The sequence below is a fragment of the Gobius niger genome, assembly GCF_951799975.1.
Source record: "Gobius niger genome assembly, chromosome: 12".
In the NCBI taxonomy this organism is placed as follows: Eukaryota; Metazoa; Chordata; class Actinopteri; order Gobiiformes; family Gobiidae; genus Gobius; species Gobius niger.
The window spans coordinates 4776659-4797143 of NC_136863.1; the positions used below are offsets into that span (position 1 = coordinate 4776659).

At 43.1% G+C, this 20485-nt stretch overlaps 1 long non-coding RNA gene across 1 annotated transcript in view; it reads right to left on the reverse strand.

Annotated features, from left to right (window-relative positions):
* The window catches only part of LOC306971042, a 127323-nt gene that overhangs the window by 19228 nt on the left and 87610 nt on the right, over positions 1–20485 (reverse strand). The gene's annotated exons all lie outside the window — the stretch shown is intronic.

A 20485-nucleotide genomic window follows, 5' to 3' on the forward strand; every position in this document is an offset into this window, starting at 1 on the left:
TCGGGTTGACAGTGTTGAATACAGTGGGGTAATCTCTCTCTCTCTCTCTGTGTAGTGCTCCTTTTTACTTCAGTACTGAGCATCTCAGACAATGTCGAAACCAGAAATACATCAAGCTTTAGTGCATTAGTGAAGCATGAATTAATTAATTTTAAAATAGTTGTGTTGGTATTGCTGGAGCTCTGGAGCTGGAGCTCTGTTGTCGGGGTCTTTGTGCCCCTGGCAAGGTCTCCCATGGGTGACGGGTCAGACAAGGAGCGGTTCAGAAGCCCCTTATGAGAGACCAACAGGCCCAGTTTGAACCATGAGGCTGTCCTTCTGTGGATGGATGGATGGATGGATGGATGGATGGATGGATGGTATTGCAGTCATCGGCAGTATCTGCAGTGGAAACTCTGCACAACCCAAACTGAAGCTCCAACAAGGACTGAACGTTCTTCAACAGTCTGTCTGCAGAGGGTCTCCCATCAGCCATTTTGGCCTTCCCCTTACGTTTTGCCACTAAGATGAACTATGTATGTGTTTAGTGGAATATAAGTTACTGTTTGAGTCTGCTGGGTGGTGTCCAGAGGGTGGAGCCAGGTGAGCCAATCTTTATTGTGGAAGTGTGGATACTCGCCAGGGCCTCAGGCTGAACAGTTGTTGACTGTGTCTGCTGACCTGCACTTTGTGTATACAATGTGGATTATTTTGGATATTTGAGGAAACCTTACCAACGCCAACACCCATTCGTAAGTCTGGACATCAACCCTCTTCAAACACACATCAAGCTAAAGCTAAAATTCATGGCAGCTACAGTGGAAAATTTAAGTCAATTCAGCCACGACAAATAGCCTGTCCGTCCATGGGAGTGGATCTCCTCATCATGTGGTTCTCCTCGAGGTTTCTCTTTCTCCCCCTGGGTTTTTGAGTTTTTCCCTCGCCACGTTGAGGGACGTGGGGGCACTCAGGGGCACATTTCTATCTGCACCCGACTGCTTGGACATCAAATTTACCCGGACACTACATTTGCCTGAACATCACATAGTTTTGTTTCACTGTTTTAATGTGTTCTGCAGCCCTATGTGGCAACCCCTGCTGTGATATTGGGCTATACAAAACAACTTCATAGATTGACGAACCACAGGAGAACGACAAGAACAAAATTCTAGTAAATTTTAGGCTCGAATTTGGTTTAAAGTATGCACTGGGCTCAATCGGCCTGCAAGTGCACCCTACATTTCAGAAAAAAAAACAAGACTTGCTTCTAAACCTGAAACCTTTTCCCCTTCCAAATTGTCTTCCATCTTTAATGCCACCCGTCCCCTCCTCTTCTCTCTCTTCTGTCACTTCATCTTCTTCTCTCTCCCCGTCCTCACTCATTCCCCGCCTCTCATTTCCCCCTCTGCCCGCTTCCTGTCACCATCCTTTACGCCGTATCTTCTGTGGGCACACGCGCCGCTCCCTCTTCCTCCTCTCGGCGCCCAGACAATGGCTCTTCCCGATAATGCCATAAATGAGGGAATTTACATACACGCGCTGCCTTCATGTCCGCGCCACTCGAAGGGGACCACTCCACACTCCACCGGGAATATCATTAGGCCCGATCGCGCGTACCCACACGGGGGAGAAAGAGACATCGGCACAAAAAAAAAAAAAAACTTCAGTCAAACCCACACAGCTCATTATTGCGCGGCTTTCATCGGGCAGAAAGCAGAGTTTTGGGTGGAGAAGGGGGAAACGCGTTGATGGGATTATGGAGGGCGGTAAACAGGGCGAGATGCGTGAGAGTTTGGGGAGATTGTGGCGAGATGAGGAACGGAGAGGGGGAAGGAAATGTTCAAGGTAATGGGAGTTGTGGTTTGGAGCTTCGTTACCTATACGAGGCGATAAGGGTTTTACGGTGGAGCTGGCCTGAATGAGGGGGAGTTTGGGGCGGCAGTGGAGGTCGTCTTGGAGGAGCTAAAGTTTCTGAGGTCACACTGAAATGTTGAGAATAAAACTGAACTTTGTGGTTCTTTTACAATAAATGTATTTGTGCCTCTACAGAGCACTGGTGTGGCCTGGAGAGAAACCGGCAATACACCAAACCTAGATTACCAGTAGTTATTACCTGTTATAGGCCGACACACTGATTTTCATTATTATTGTTTATGAGAGCTAGGGCTGGGTACCACTAAATGTATTGGTACTTTAACGATACTTGATTTCCAATACCTGAATGACGCTTTTTCCGATACCTGTACAAAAATATTTATCGTGCAGAACCAGCCAACAGAACACTAATGAGTGGAAGATCTGCAAATGTACAATATCGGGTTCATCTCCAATGTCAAGAAATGTGTAAAAAAAATTGGGATTAATTGTGGCAAAAATAAGGACGATTGGGTAAGAAGATTTCTCAAAGAAAATTGGGTTAAAATGGGAGGAAAATTGGGAATAAATTGGGGGAAATATGGCAAATATTAGTCATAAAAACTGTCACAAAGTGAGGAGAAACATTTTGAAAAGAAAAAGTAAAAAAAAAAAAAAAATTATACTGTAATGCCATCCCTGGACAAACGGCATTAAAACTTGGTTCCTGCTCTCGATACCAATAGAACAGGGGTGTCAAACATGTGGCCCGCGGGCTTGATTCGACCCATGAGATGATTTAATCTGGCCCTGCCCTGTAGAGCATAAAATCCAGTATGTAAATAAAAAGTCTCTAGCCCATTAATGTACGGAGTTATGAATTTTTAAAGAAAAAACAGAATGCTCATTCTAGCCACTAGGGGGCATTACATTTAAAAAAAGGAAAGAGTTCCACACATGTCCAGCAGAGGGCACTGACATAATAAGACCTCAGAATATGAACAACACATTATATAACCACGTGGTAAATGGACAGTCTGCCCCAGGACGGCTGTGGCTTCAGTAACAGCTTACCACCACCTAGTTTGGAGTGAATGAATAACGACTATGTAGTACTTTGAGGAACTTGTGACACAGGCTTGTAAAGTGCAATATAAGTGTAAGCCTTTGCTATTAATGAAGCTACAGTCAGCTTTGACCAAATCACAGCTTATTATTATTATTAATTATTGGGAACAGATGTCTCTATTATATGCAGCCCGCAACCCGCTGTGGAGCTGAATTTCGGCCCGCGACCCAAAAGGAGTTTGACACCCCTGCAGAAGAACCTACACTTTTTCTCTGATACCACATGATTGTTAAACAGCCCCAATGGGAGCTCTGGATAACAGTGATCCCCCACGTCCCCCGTTTTCAACCTGTTTCATTTGGACACAGCTGCTCCTGAAAACATCTCCTCTCACAAGTTCTGTGTGGCAGACATTAGAACCGCTGTAAACTTTGAGGACAGAGCCGACATCTGCCTGCGCAGACGCAGAGAGAAACTGCAAATGCCTCAGAGCTGAGACTCGTAGTAAAAACCTCCTTAAACAGCCGGCCTCCCTTCGCTCTCACATCCCTGCTCTACATGTGGATGTTGATCAGCAGAAGCACTTGTTTAAAACACTTCTCTGTTTGTGACTTCTCTGTTTACTGTTAAACTCTCCTATGATTAAACTCGGAACCTTTCGCCATCAAGTACATTTCCAGAGCAGAACATACAGAAGGAAACAGGAAGTGGAGTGAACCAATCAGCGAAGGGCCCGTGTCTATCGTTGCTGTGGTGTTATTAGAGCATAATATTCAAAACTCACCTCCTGTTGTCCTACAGTTTTTGTGGCATAAAAACAAAGTAGTTTGTTCACATTTGTCTCCGCTCTTCTGGTCGATGTCAGTGTAAAACTATGAACTTCACAAAATAGGGCGCCAATCAATCAATCAAATCTATTTAGGAGTCCAGGAACTACTGTGGCTACATACAGTACCAGCACCGAGAATCCGATAGCTTGTTTGAAAACCTTTGGGTGATACGAAAAGAATATATAAATAAAAACCTCAATACAGGTCGTCCTTGCATTGATCAGATTGATTTCAGGCAAAGTCCTGCAACCAACTAAAATGGTTCTACAACCCCCTTTTAGCCCCCGACCCAACGTCTGGAAACGAACAATTTCCAAACTAGGTCCCAGAGTGGAAAGATCTCAAAACGCCGTTTACGTGACGTCTCCGCAACTTTTACTAAAACGATGACATCACAGCTCCAGAGTGGTATCTCTGATCCATAATCAACTGACCTTATAATGAGTTTTCCTCATGGATCTATGATGGTTTGACTCCGCCCCTCTTTGCTCCACTGCAGTCCACAAGCCACAGGTGACAAGTAGAAAAACACGAGTCAGTCTGTGTTTTTGGACTGACAGTAAAACTCACTTACAGGTTTTTACGTCGGAAGAATAAACTCTCCTCCTCGTCTCTTCTGTAGATCCTAAATCCTTCAATCAGTATCATTTTCACTGTTTACATTCCACAAAAAAACCCTGCACATGCGCCTCTACATCTTGTTCTATTCCAGGCCTCACACAGGCCTGGAAGATGAATTGCGCCGTTTTCACAGACCTGAGTCGACCCATGTGGACGCACACGTTTACTAAGCTGGCTTCGTTCTTACAAAGAAAGTTTCTGAAAATATAAGCGTTTGGTCTTCATGTGGTTATCTCAAATTCTTCTGACTTGAGTCACATCTCCATGGAGACGAGCTGGAGACGCACCCACTCGTGGTAAAGTTACAATCCCCGTCTTAGGAGAGAAAAAAGGTGTGGCTTTAAATTTGATATGCATCATGTATGTAGTTGTTACTGCTGAGAGTCTAGATGCATGTATTCCTCTGGTGGTGCAAATAATCAATTAACATGAACAAACAGGTGATCACACAGTCTGGGAATTGAACCCGGGCCCAGCCACTCCGCCACTCCGCCGCCTTTATCCAAATAACTCCGTTTAATGAGTCAAACAGCTTAGTGTTTCTGCCGCGGAAACACCGGAATAATGAAACCTAAAATGCTCCTGATGCTGCGTTTGTTGACTTTGATTAGTCCAAAGTTTTCATCCTGAGTTGTTGCGTTCCCGTCTCCTCCGAGTCCATCTCCGCCTGGACCTGTTCAAACAAAACTTTATTTACATTATTACGGAAACAGCAGCAGCCGCGCGGTCTCAGTGCGGGGCCCCGTTCTGCGCGGGTACAAGCGATCAGGGACGAACGCCGTCTTCTGATAAAAATAACATATGCTCCGCTTCCCTCTCCTGCGACCACACGGCAACTCGCCGCATAATTAACAGGAATTTAGGAATATATACACGAGGCTCGGGCGAGGCAGCAGTCATGTTTGAAGGTTTTGGAAAAGGGAAATGAGTGAGTTTGTTTGTAGCCTACAATGCTGTGTTGTTCATGAGCAAGGCATCTGTTTTTATATATTATTAAGACTATTTTAAATCACAAAAGACCTATTGTGCACGTTATTAAAGGGATATTTCAGGACATAGGGCCTCATTTCCTAGTTATCCAGAGTGTTGCTGATTTCTGGAGTTCTTACATTTGAAGAGTTTCGTGGCGCTAGGCTAGTGCAAGGCTAGCGCATTTCTATGGTATCAGCTAGCCTGTATTAAAAACAGTGTGACCCGCTCCACAGTGCACCTGAGGCAAATCACTTATAACACCAGACCATAGACCATAGAGTAATCTTTGGAATATTACTGACCTTGCATCACATGAATGATCGCATTTTGAGGGACTATTTTCCAGCAGATCACTCCGCCGCTGCGTAGCTTATACAACCACGAAGCTGATGCTGCTCAAATATAAGTTATTTTAAATGCAAAATGGTTAAAATGATTCTATGGATACAGACATTTATATGGTTAGTCTGGCGTTAAAAGGGATTTGCCTCAGGTGCACTGCAGGCTAGCTGATACCATAGAAATGTGCTAGCCTTGCACTAGCCTAGCGCCCCGAAAGTCTTCAAATATAAGAACTGCATGGATTACAAAAAAAAATATCTCCAGAAATCAGCAACACTCTGGAAAACTAGGAAATGAGGTCCTATGTCAAAAATCCTGAAATATCCCTTTAAAGTACGATGTGGAGGCAAGAGATCAGGTGACACAAGTCAAAGCTAAATGCACTAAAAGTGATTTGTCAGACAGTTACAGCTTTTTTTTTTGCAAGTTGTGGCTCAGGATTTTATTCACAAACACGTTTTTCAAAGCATAAAAATCAGTCCCATTGTAATTTTGATTTCCAATTCCAAGCCTGATTTATTCAGCTCTGAAAAAATCTTGGTTACTAGTAGGTCAGAAAAATAAAACCATACGTTTTAATCTGGCTCAATCCAGTATTGCCTCATTGCCCAAAATATAGGCAATTTTGGCCATTTTCATGCACAAAATGCCTTATTTTTAAGTGAAGACATAAAATGACAGAAAAAATGCAACATTTTTTTCCTCAAATTTATATCAGTATGTTCAGCAAAAGTTTCAAATTGACATCACTACATTCATTTTTTCCCCCTATTCACCTGCAGTGTCTCGCCTTAACCTCTTTACTCCCGCCTGAACCGAGAGGATCTTTTTCCTCACGTCATCAGATTTTTTTTAACTCATTTTTTTTAACTAATTTTTGTCATTTTTTGTCACATTTTTTTCGTCACATTTTTGTCATTTTTTTGTCCATTTCTTGTGACATTTTTGCCACTTTTTCATCACATTTTTCGTCACTTTTTTGTCAATGTTTTCTCACTTTTTTGTCACAATTCCATCATTGTTTTCGTGTCAGTTTTGTTGCTATTTTCACAGCTTTTTTCCAGAAGCTTTTGGACTGGGGTAAAGCCAAGCTGGAGAAAATGTGCTCGGTTCAGGTGGGAGGTAAGGGGTTAAATAAAAAAGTGCCTTTTATCGACCACGTCTTAGATATTGTGAGTTATCTGGCTGGCGTGATTACAATGTTGCATTAAAAAGAGCCGGTCTTTTGAATGGATCCCAAAAGCTCGGCTCCCAGTAAAGAGCCGTAAAGCTATTTGTGGTGAAGAGGGAGCTGAGTCGGGGGCAAAGCTCTCGATTTACTGGTCGATCTACGTTCCTGCTCCCTCTGGGTAATGACTGAAAGGACAAGATCGCGGATACAGTCGTCCTGCCGCACCCTTCGAGATCGGGTGAGGAGCTCGGAGTAGAGCCGCTGCTCCTTCACGTCGAGAGGAGCAGCTGAGGTGGCTCGGGCATCTGTGTCGGATGCCTCCCGGTCACCTCTCTCAGGGGGGTGTTCCAGACATGTCCCATTGGGAGGAGGCCCCCGGGAAGACCCAGGTCACCCTGGAGGGGCTATGTCTCTGGTGTCGCCTCGGGATCCCCCTGAACAGCTGGAGGAGTCCTGTTTGACCCGGATAAAGCAGAACAAAATGGATGGAAAAGACCAAAAATATAGACCAAAAATGTTGTGTTGTGGGATTTTCTATCAAAGAGTAAACATTTAAGAAACAAATTGTGATTATAATACATATAAAATCCCCTCTCCCTGAAGTGAATAAATTGCAGAACTGCTTTATCTCAATGTTTGCAACACATATGGGATTCGCAGGTCAAAGAGACGAAGATCAGGGAAAACAATGTGATTTTTAACATTGTTTTCCCTGATCTTTGTCTCTTCTTCCCGTTTTGAAGTCTCCCTTTCCTTCCCTCCCCCCCCCTTCGTCCCCCGTGACACCGAAGCGTTCCTCCACACGACTTTATCTCCAGGAAAAGGTGAAGCCATGAATGATCTCTCCAATTTAAAAGCACTCAACCCGCGCGCCGCCCGGAATGAATACTTTGCATAAATTCATGCAACAATGATTCAATTTGAGGATATTATTTGCAAACACCGCGGCTGAATCGGGGGCCGCATTAATAACGGAGGCGCGGACGATAGCACGGGAAAAATCTATTCTCTTTGACGTGTTTGGAACAGACTGAGCGCTTCATTTAAAAAGATACAGGGGACGGGGCTTCGTTATTGACAAAATAAAACCGGCTCAAAGTGTATGTGTTCTGTTACACAAATGTAGCAGGACTTCAACATGTGCAACTCTCACGAGGAATATTAAGGATTAGCTCACAAAGACAACATGGCAGACGTGGAGTTACTACTGGACCACATTTTTAACAAGCCGCTTAAAAAAATAATTGGCCTTTCTTGAGTACAAATACTTTTTGTTTCCGTCTTGTGTTTTTGGATAGCGGCTGTTAGCTCTGAGATAAAAACTGAAAACAAACAGAGATGTTTCCTCCTGTCAAGTCTTTATGTCCAACGTGGTGTTTTTAAACAGAAACTGCCAGTCATCTCGTCTTCAACTGTATTTTCATTTGTGCGAGACTCTGCTAAACCCGAATGGAGAAGCAGTGAGAGAGGAAGGACGGCGACCACTGGATGATTCACTTGGAGGTCACGTGCAGGGCTGGGTACGAGCTACAAAAAATATTTTGGTGCAAACTTTTGGTTCTTTACTCTCCAGACTTCAATATATGACCCACAGTGAGTCAACATGAACGCGTGAGCAGATAATGAGCCACTAAATGCAGCTGTTTTCTTAAAGCGAAGTAAAGATATCAGTTACAAAGGTCGCCTCCACCTCCTGAGGAGACTGAGGTCCTTCGGAGTGAGCCGGCCTCTGTTGTAGCCTCTGCCCTCCACTACGCTGGAGGGCCAGCTCCGTCCTGGGCTGCCCCCTGGACTCTGTGGAGGAGCTGAGGGACAGGAGGGTGTTTGCCAAGCTCACCTCCATCATGGACAACACCTCCCACCCACTGCACGGGACTGTAGAGGAGCTGAGCAGCTCTTTCAGTGGAGGCTGAGACACCCTCAGTGCAAGAAGGAGCAGGTCCTTCATCCACACTGCGGTCAGACTGAACAACAAGACTGTAAAGTAACATGTGCAACAACCCTTATGCAAAAACCTCTGTATTTACATCACTTATCTGCGTCACTGCAAACACTGATGATAACATTTTTTCTTATTGTCTGTTTACTATATGATTATTTACTGTTTACACTTTTTGTCCCGACAAAGTCCTTGTATGTAAGATTACTTTTTTTTTCTTCACATTTCCTGCCTATTTGCTCACCCTGTGTGTTTCTAAGAGCTGAATGTAACAAATACATTTCTCCATGTTGAGATAAATAAAGGCTATCTTATGTTCTCTTAAAAACTTGAGTGATTAATAGAGGTGTTAGAGAGTCTGCGGCCGGTCTGAGCCAGGACTAAACCAGGACTTAGACTATTCCATTTGTAACATTTTGGTACAGTTTTAGTAAATAATTGTGTAAAGCTCTCGGACGTGTGAAATACGTCTGCATAATCGAACAGGGCAGCTCGTGTTTAGAAAAGTGTCATGATGTGGATCTGGTTCTAACGTCCTCTCTCTCTTTTTAGCGCTGCTTAAAGGGACTCTATGGAGTTTCAAAATGTTAAAATTAAAGCCACACTGCGTAACATTTTACCCTATAAAAAATATTGAAATACAAGCATTTATTTTACGTCAGATATTTTCATAGTTGAAAAACACCTCATAAATGTACAAGCAAACAAGTGCCTTTGCTGTGAGCAGCTCATCTCTCCTAAGACTGGCTGCAACTTTACTGGGAGTGGGTACGTCTCCAGCTCGTTTCCATGGAGATGTGACGAAAGTCAGCTGAATTTGAGATTTAAACAGGTTTGGTTCTTATGCTAATCAATTCTTTGATTATCCACTGCATTTTCTGTGTTGAGCTGGTCATTAGGAGCATATTTTGTACTGATGGCAACAGAATAGTCCAAAATGTTACGCAGTGTACCTTTAAGTATTTTCCTCCCCCTACATCAGGGGTCTCCAACCTTTTTTACTCGACGAGCTACTTTTACACAATATGAACATCGGAGAGCCACTTACAGTATGTGAAAAACGCAACTTAGGTGGAGTTCACCCAGAAGAATGACTTGCCAAGATGGTATTTCAAAGAAAGTGACTCGAGTTTAGTCCTTATGCTTTACTATATTGTACCAACTGCTCACAGACTGTGTTCAGCATGTTCAGAACAAACAGAAAATGCATCTAAAATTGGAGTTATCGAGCGTGAAGAGAATGAGAAGAGAAAGAGATGTACAGAGTCTTTGGCGAGCAAACCTGGAGAGGCTTGGCGAGCTCCTGGTTGGAGATACGTGCCCTACAAGGATATTTTATTACACGCGGTGTTGTTATTATAGCTCTCGTACCCAGGCCCTCACAGCCACCCTTTTTTAACGGAGCATAGCACTATTTTATGTGCAAATTTAATACACCAAATTAATATTTCCTTCTCAAAATCCTTAACCCAATGGTCTAGCTTTGGCCGTGCACAACGTAAAAATCCATGTCAAATTTGATCAATATTCCCGATAACAGACGCCGATACATGACTGAGTGTATGAAGGAGTTTTTTCTTTATTGTTGGCAGTGGGAGAGGATTGGGGGGGGGGGTACGATTGTGTCACATGACCTGACCCGGCCTGCTGGATTGGGTGTCGCTGGGAGACGGAGGGGTGAGGTGTGGATGAGGGGGGGGTAGTGATGTATTAAGAGGCGAAGTCGTCTGACAGAAATCTTTGTCACGGGACGCGGCGGCTGTCGGGGCGCTGTCACTGTATGCACCTTATGTAAAACAGATGTAAGAGAGGAGAGGAGAGGGTGGGGGGCACAGGGGGTGTTTGGAGGAGAGAGGGAGCAGGAGGGGGTGGGGGAAGGCGAGGCGAGGCGCTGAAACCATCATTCAAGTCTGGGATGGACTCTCGGCCACAGAGCTGGTCATTAATTACTCCATATTATTTTTTTATTGGAGCTCGGATTCTGTTTCCATTTGTCACAATTGTTTAGTCATCAAAATATCACAGAATATAGTGATAGTAAATTATGTTTTATTTTGTATAGAGGCCCAATACCTGCTTTATTTTAATCTATACAAACAATAATAGGAGAAGACTGTATTTCAAATATCCAACTTCTTTAAATGTGAACGTTCCTCAGCTTTCAGTGAGCCATACTGTCATGGTAATGTAAGTAACAGCAATATAAATGGCTTCATAATTCCTCACCTCGTGGTACGTGCTCTGTCAACGCTGAGTCGAAAACACGGGAGAGACGGGCAGGACAAAAAAACATGAACATGAAGTAGTTTCTCATTTCTCAGCATTGCGGAGATTTCTAGTTTCCCCCGTAACATCTTCATGTCAGAGTATAAAAAGACTAAATAAACCCAGTACGATGCCTATTTTTGTCTATGTTTTGATTTAACAGGAGGTAGCTACAACATTGCTTGGCAAAGCTGCCGTTCCCGCGCACATTCATTCACAAATTTTACAAAAAGTATTTAACTAGATCAGTATAAACATCTCAATTTGAGCATAATAATCCAAATTTTAGCTGTTTTGACTAGTTAAGAAGTTCTTGGGCATTTGTCCTGGATTATTTCACTTGTTCCGAGATGTTTCTGACTCGTTTCGATACATTTCGTCCTCATTTCAGGTAATTTTCTTTGCCAATGGGGTAAGAAAATTAGTCTTGTCTCATTGGCAATTTTACTTTTTTATTTCAAGCGAGATTTACCCTAGAACTGGTCTGAAATGTCCTCAAACAAGCAAAGTAAACTTGGTCCGATCAGGAAAAGTGTCTAAATGAGTGAAAACCACTAGAAACATTTACTCAATTCAAGTCATTTAAGCCAATGCTTGATATTCACTTTGTGTAGTGAACATCCAAGCGTTCCCGAGATGACGCTATAATCTACATATGGTCATTTCCTTTCTGCAAAATTTCAGAGCCACTTTTCTCAAAATTAGGTTTTTGACCTCACAACTGTATAGCTCCTACAGACTCCAAACTCTCTAGTCTCAGACTTAAAGCAACAGGACACCGTTTTTCCATACTGAGATATGTTCTTCCCTGAGCTTAGACGAGTTGATACGTACCTGTCTGGTCTTTGTGTGTGCCCTCAGTCAAGTAAAAAGAGCAAAGATGTTGCTAGCATTTAGACTCTCCCCCTCTCCTTTAAAGCAATACTAAGTAACTTCTTTACCTTAATAAATCCTTTCCGTAGTCCATGTGGGGGTAATACAAGTATTAACTGCAACAATTGCAACTTGACTGCCACCGGACCGGAGCAACCAATACACACACTAATGGAATCACGAAGAAGAAGCTAACAGGCTAGCGGGTGAAGCTAACTGCGGGCTAGCGCCACTCAAACACACATCCAAGTTTGAGTGAAAAAAATGATTTCCATAGATAATTATTTACTCTCACTCTCACTCTGCAGCAGGGAGAAGCCGTGGCAGAGACGGGGCGGAGGTGGGTCACAGCACAGTTGGGAAGCGAACGAACCATGATTGCTGGGGCTTAAAAGCGGGACCTTGAGCGATGATTGGAGCTATGGAGGTGCGGCTCTTACGCTGATGGCTGAGGTGGAGGTGTGGCCTCTCGGGAAGCGATCACTGGCTGGAGGGAGGTGATGCTGAAATGAGTCAAACGGGTTCAATTATCGCCTAGGCTTCATTTAGCCAACTACTGGAAACTGATTGAAAAAAGGATCTATTGCTTCTTGAAAAAGCGGCAAAATAAGCAAAAACAAGATGTAAATGAAGACAAAAACGCAGCACATTAAAGCATGTAACGAGCGACAAAAATGCAACAAAAGAGGCGACAAAAAGTGACCAAAAAGAAACCAAAATACCATGAGAATGTGACAACAATGTGGCAATAATGCAATGAAAAGTCTTCAATCCGTTTCGTAGGTCTAAGCTTTCAAATGAGCCATTGCCCTGGCCTATAGGCTGTTATCTCCGGTCAAGAAGCTTTTAGATTTTTTGCGGTGAAGCTGAACTGGAGAAAATGTGCTCAGTTAAGGTGGGGGCTTTTGTTTCTTGCAAAGTAACAAAGTTGTTGAGTAGATTCGATGATTTCTTTGTTTCCGAGTGAAATCACAAACCAAACCGCTGCAGTGTCCTCCTTAATTGATAAAGTTGGGATAAAGCCGTGTTTGGGACACACCCGAGCCCTGGTAAAAGGAAGGGGGGGGGGGGGGGGGGGGGGGGAGAGAGTCATTATTTCTCATCTGACTCTGGCTCTGCATACTGTAAATTTAAACATAATCTGTGGAAGTTTTCAGAGCGGGCCGCGGGTTTTAACAATGTTTTCAGTCACATCCAGAGCTGATTGGCTGTTTCCGAATGTGCTGCAGCCGTATTCCTCATTACTGGTTTTAGTGGAGCGCCTCCCCACCCCCGGCATTAGCATATGTGGCCCCCCCTCTTCAGCGGACCAAGTTTATTTCAATACTTTCACATAGTTAAAATGAGCTTAACTTGAAACTTTCAGTTCAGTGTGCCGTGCAGTCGCCTTCCAAACACTTTTTCAATCTAGAACAATAACAGTAAAAATTGCCTCCACCTGTATTGCACTTTGCCGGCCTGTGTTGACAAGTTTCTCAAAGCGCTCTCTGGCATTAACAGACGAGGCTACACTACCAGCGACTGACTCACAAATGACATTTTTTAAGGCGATGGCCGTGTCTTCCCATGACACAATGACAATCCGGGATTTGAACCATCAGGCTCATCTGAGCCATTATCGCCCCAAGGACGACACAACAACAGAGCGGACAAGTCCTCCAAATCCATACGACGAAGTGGTCGTTTGTCTTATCCCTTAATTACGACCATATAATACGTTTGCTAAAACAGCGCCCCCAAGCTCCCATTGAGGGGATGTACATTACATTTAACCCGATTCAGAAACATAGTGTTTCGATCACTTGCGTTGACGATTCCAAAACTCGAATGCAGAGAAGTAAATCACAAACTTGAAAAATTAGCCCCACGTGCAATAAGTAAAGCAGTCCCAGATCTTCAGCCCCGCCACACCTGTGGAGGAACTGAACGTCCAGCTGTGCCAAAGGCTCTCCAAGCGCGCTCTGCGCTATTACGCATCACACCTCCCCAACCGTTTACCATTCACCACTCTCATCATTTATTATATTATATGTGTAGGCTATAGGTTATCACCATTTTACTCACAACAACAGCGACACCAAAGCACAACTTACCATTGATGCCTTTGTGTCTTCTCCTCCATATGCGTCACTGCCAACTCCATATCTCTCCTGTCACTTCCATCTCTGTCCTCAAACGTCCTCGTGTCTCAGACTCCGTGTCTCCCGTACGTCCGGTTCTCCGGTGACCGCGGCGAGCCTCGGATCCGCCCCGGGTTCCAGTGCATATGATGCGGGGAAATACCTCTGTCACCCCGACAAAGTCGGGCCTCGGCTCCGCTGCTGTTCTCCACAAAGTCCTGCGTCTCTGTCAGAGTTCCTCTGGAGAACGAGCTGCCAAATGTCCTGATCAAACTGATGTGGTTCATTTCTCCGCAGTTTCGTCATTTAAAGATTAAACATGTAAAACATCACAGCTGTGTTTAGTTCGCGGGTTTTTGAACTAGATTTGACGAACACTCGCTCTGTCCGATGAAAACACGTGAATCAGCTCGAGGGCGTTTGGGCAGGTGAGCCTGCGCTCTGATTGGCTGAAGAGTCAGCTACGTCATATCCAGCAATATTTGTTAATAATTCTCATCATTATATTATAAACAATCTGAAATAAACTGCTGTAGAGTATTTCTTCTGATGCCTGCAATGTACATTTTGTTCATTGTAAATTTCAGGAATAAAGCCTCCAACAAACATTTCCCTTTAGTTTACTCCATCAACACATCTTCAAGCAGCGCCACTTAAAGGTACACTGCGTAAGATTTTGGACTATTTTGTTGCCGGCGAAACAAAACATGCTCCTATTGACCAGCTCAACACAGATATTGCTATTACTGCAGTGTGTAATAAAAAAAATGGATTTGGATGAGAAACTAACCTGTTTGAATCTCAAATTCTACTGTCTTTTGTCACATCTCCATGGAGACGAGCTGGAGACGTACCCACTCCCGGTAAAGTTTACAGTCATATCATGGGAGAGGTGAGCCTCATAAATATTTGTTTGTTAATTTATGAGGTATTTTTCAGTGATGAAAATGTGTATCATAAAATAAATGCTTGTATTTTAATTTTATTTATTCAGAAAATTCTACGCAGTGTGGCTTTAAGCTATATGTGATTAAAAAAAAATAGGAAAATTAGAATTTTCCTACACCATTCACAGCCAAGCGATTACTCGATTAATCGTAAAAATAATCAATAGATTAATCGATTACAAGATAATCGTTAGTTGCAGCCCTAATCATCCTAAAGTCTTATACGCTGATTTAAAAAGATGTCTGTCTGAAGATAGGTTTGAGCTTTTGCAAAACTAGGTATTTCTAAAACTAGGTTCTTACTAAATCTTTGATATCATTGAAAAGTGATTTGAGTCGTCCCACAATAAAGTGCCGGGTACTTCTGGCCGTGGTCCTGGCTCACATCTGTAGATAGGTCTCGGGTGCTGCACTGAAGGAATGGTCAAACACATTTTCCAACTTTATCTCCACCTTTCCCAGAGTCCACATCGTCCACACCCGCTCGTACCTCGTCAAATCATTTCAGCGCATCTCATTTTGAACTTTTTCCCCCCAATCCTTCTTTCGGCTAAAAAGGCCCCCCGAAAACTCTGCCGCGAGCAAGCCATTACCTCAAAAATCAGGTCTAAAAAAAAAAAAAAAAAAAAAAAGTGTGGGCGCAGCGCGGGGAGCAGGCCCGAGCGGAGTGAGGCGAGAGCGGGTCAAATAAGCGCGGCGGTAACCCTCCCATTTACATCCTCCGTGAAGATGGATGAGAGGGCGCGCCCGCCTCCGCCCGCTCCCCGCTTTTTTCTGCCGCCGAATCGGGAGAATTATTCAAAACAGGGGCTTATTTTTGGCGGCCATTATGCATGCGCACCTGATCAGCGTGTCAGCCGCCCGCCCCGAGTCCGCTGATGGAACGGCCCAATTTACCGCACTCACCTGCCTCCGACTGGGGGAACGGAGAGAGAGCGGGGGGGGGAGAGGGGAGCGCTGACAAACGCACGTGGAAAGGTTGTTTATGGTGGAGTGGATGGATAGAGAGAGCGGGATAGCGAGGAGGAAAGGTGGGGGGGGGGGGTACAGTAGAGCGAGGCTGCTGAGGTAGACGCAGTCCCACACAGGAGCTAAGTGTGTCACAGGAAACCACTGACACTGAATTCATTAGGGGGGAAGAGCTAAAACCAGGGTTTACAGTGTTTGGGAAGGAATGTTATGAATTCCGCGGTACCGTAGAAATCCGCCACATTTAAGGGAACTACCGTAACTCCAATCAGATTCTTGGCTCTGTGTTTTGCGGAGACCCTTTTTTTTTTTTTCATTCGTCTTCCCGTGACTTCAGAAGGCTCTCGGATCGTTTTAAGATAACAAGCGATTCTAGAGCAGTGCCAATCAAACACATGGGTTTTTACTTTGCATGTGTCCGAGAGCTTTCGTCGACTGGGACTGTACGATAGATACAGACGGCATCTCGTCATAGAAGGGGGCGTGGCTACACCGAGGGGGAAAATAGAATCTTTAGAGAAACACAATTTTCCACTCTTTTAGCCATTTTCTGGTGGAATATGAACTTATTTATCACATAAATAAAGTCAAGTGTAAATCGGGTCCATATGGATATTTTGTCACAACAGATTGTTCAATAGAAGTGAAAAAACGGCAGTTGTAGCAAGCGCTAGCTAACCGTTAGCATTAGCCCGATGCTAACATGTAGCATCAAGTTACCATTCTCCGTTATTCATGTATTTATGGGCTGTTGAACCACTTTGCTCCTCTCCATGTCTTTGTATCATTATTTAGTAGAAAACTATATTCATAATTCAGCATTTGTTACAGTAGTTTTTGAATAAATCAAAATTGTTTTCCCCCTTAACTGTTTTCAAATATGACCATATATGGGCGATTCCAGAGATGCCGTCTGTATCTATGCTTCCTACCGAAGACATCACCATTTTAGTCACTGGATGGAGCCAGTAGCTGCTGTCAGTGAAACTAAGCTAAAGCTACTGATAAAGTTTTTAATTTAATCCTGTAATACGGACTATTGGAGTTCAGTTCAGTTCAGTTCAGTTTATTATATATAATGCATATTCATAAATGGGACACCCTTGACGCAACAGTTAGCTTATATATGGGGCCCAAGATAAGACACAAACATACATTAATACATTAGTAACCTTGGAAACATTACTTTTGGTACCTATTTTCCTACCTAACCTAACTACCCTAACCTACTCTAAACTAAAACAACCTTACCTTACTTTTACAACCTTAGGAATGTATCAATTAAAAAGGGTACACACTATAAGCTCACACACATTAGAACATACTACCATCAGACACAAGCTACTTTAGTCTTTTTTTATTTTATTTTATTTGTTTTTTTTATTTTAGAGGTCCAGCTAGGGTTTGTTGTATTTTCTTAGAAGCTCAATTTCAGAGTCAGGGTTGCCAGGTTTCAGTGGCCAAATGTACTTGAAAAATCCATAGACATGCAGGGGCCCCATGTCGTCTCACCAGGGTTGCCAGGTCTACGGTTAAATCACAGAATTGGGCAGCTTTTTTTTTTTTTTTTGCCTTGCTGTCAACGCAAAGTACACTATTATTAGCTTATTTCTTAACTTCTTAACCCCCACCTTAACCACTTTCTCCACTTCTACCAAAATCTGAAAGCATCTCTGTCGGCACTTTTTCTGCACTTTTTTTGGAAGATTTGGGAAAAGTCAAGCTGGAGAAAATTGGCTTATAAAGGTTAATAAAGATGACTATTTCTAATGACAAAAATCTCAAATCCAAAGCTCGGGAGCTGCTTTTTCAGTCACCGAGGGTAGAAAGGGGCGGCTTCTCATCATTGCAGGAGCACCTGGGCTCTGTAAAACAGGAAAAATGTAGACAATTCCAGCCGCACAAAATGTCTGTGGATTTTGAGAAACCTGGCAACCAAGAAATAAGCCAAAAATAGCATGCTATATTACATAGAAAACAGTGTCACATTAAAACATAGACGTAGCTTTTTTCAACTGCAGAAAAACTTGAAAAGCAGCTCAACTGGCAACGCTGGATGTCATCACAGAAATTGGAATGGCTGCACTTACCTTTGATGCTTTGTACCAGAGTTTGAGGAAAATCTTCACAAATCAAAAAACAGCATCGCACAGTAGCCGATGTCCAATTTTGAATCAAGGATGATGATAATGATGATGTGATGTGTGTATTTGTACCAGAGTTTGCCTTTGGCCGATTACACCTGCAGTCCCTGGGTCTAAATTTCACTACTTTCACAATTAACCTCATGTGTGTTGTCTTAATATTGATATTAGTCTTGAAAACAGTTTAATAACAGGAACAAAAATAAAATACGGAACGGAAATTTAGATGTTGCATGTGACTCTTAAATAAGATTATGTAATTAATACAGCAACAATAAAAAATGCACAGATACATTTCTCATGAACTATCTTGGACTGTGTAATTCAAAGGTTTAGGCAAGTTTGCTCGGTGGAGGGACGATTTTCTTCATTGTAAAAAGACCAAGGGCCGGACCACGAGTATATTTTTCCTAAGATAGTTGGTAGATCCAGCAGTCACAAGTCATGAGAGTGAAACGTCACACACATATCACCCAATCAGCTTCACCCTGACCCAGGCCTAGCCACTAACCTTAAGGATAGTGGGCTGGTGCCTAATCTTAAGTTAGTAGCTGATTGGGTGATGAATGTCCACCGTTTACCAACTATCCTAGGAAAAATATTTTTGCAACCGAACCATTTTAGCCAAGGGGAAGGCTGACAAATGCCAGTGCTGTGCATACTACATGACCAACAGTATTTCTCACATTTCTACAGCACTTACCCCCTTAAGCTAACACATTTTCTCCAGTTCGATTTTCCCAAATCTAAAAAGCTTCTTGAAAAAAAAGCATCAAAAGATCGACAAAAACACACAAAAACGGGCAACAAAAAAGTGATTAAAAAATAACAAAAAAGAGACACAAACATAATAAGAAAAGCAACAAAAATGCAACTAACGCGCAGCAAAACGCGGCGGCAACGTGAGGAAAAATGGTAGATCAGCTTTGACGGTCTAAGATCTCAAATGAGGCGTTACTCCTATAGGCTGTAAGCTCCAGTCGAGAGGCTTTTTTAGATCTGGGTAAAGCCAAACTGGAGAAAATGTGCTTGGTTAAGGGGCCTGACGTTGCCTACCCCTGGTGTAAACCTTGTTTCCTCGTGGATGGCCTAAAGGGCACGGTGTGTTTTTGCTCAGACAGTATAGTTCCATTCGAAGAACATTTCTGAGGGACGACTCACTCGTGTTCCCCTTAAATCGATAAACCTCTTCATAAACAGGTGGGTGCACTGTGCCCTCTCTCTGTGCTGCGTATTGGCCCCCATTGTCAAGTGTACACAAAGCGCTGGTGATTCAGTATATCCTATATGTGAAAGATGCTAACAACACTCAGGATGTGTCCTCCAGGACGTACATACTTCTGGATGATTGTCAGCAAGTATCACCAGTTTTAGGACTGGCCTTCGACGGCGTTCATGTACCGCGTCATCATCATGCCAAAGACCCACTTTCCCGTTCACAGAGTCCTGCCAAATCTACCTTTGTTGTATTTTCTTTTGTGGCTGAACATGTTTTGTTGATTACAAAAGCGTTTTGACCTCCAGTTCTTCTTTTCTGTGTGCTTCTTTGCCTTAAAGGGATATTTCAGGATTTTTGACATAGGGCCTCCTAGTTATCCAGAGTGTTGCTGGTACCTGGAGATATTTTTTTGGTAATTCATGCAGTTCTTATGTTTGAAGAGTTTTGTGGTGCTAGGCTAATGCAAGGCTAGTGCATTTCTACGGTATCAGCTAGCCTGCATTAAAAACAGTCTGACCCGCTCCACAGTGCACCTGAGGCAAATCACTTATAACACCAGACTATCTATCTATCTATCTATCTATCTATCTATCTATCTATCTATCTATCTATCTATCTATCTATCTATCTATCTATCTATCTCTCTCTCTCTATATATATATATATATAACCATTTTGCATTGAAAATAACGTATATTTGAGCAGCATCAGCTTCGTGGTTGTATAAGCTACGCAGCGGCGGAGTGATCTGCTAGAAAATAGTCCCTCAAAATGCGATCATACATGTGATGCAAGGTCAGTTATATTCCAAAAAATATTCTATGGACACAGACGTTTACATGGTTAGTCTGGTGTTATAAGTGATTTGCCTCAGGTGCTCTGTGGAGCGGGTCACACTGTTTTTTAATGCAGGCTAGCTGATACCATAGAAATGCACTAGCTTAGCACTAGCCTAGCGCCACGAAACTCTTCAAACAAAAGAACTGCATGAATTACAAAAAAAAAATCTCCAGAAATCAGCAACACTTTGGATAACTAGGAAATGAGGCCCTATGTCAAAAATCCTGAAATATCCCTTTAACACAAAGGTTTGTACACCTTTAATATGAACGCACAGCTCCTGCAGGTCTCCTCCTCTACCTGTGAAGCTTCATCCAAGTTTTAAGTGACA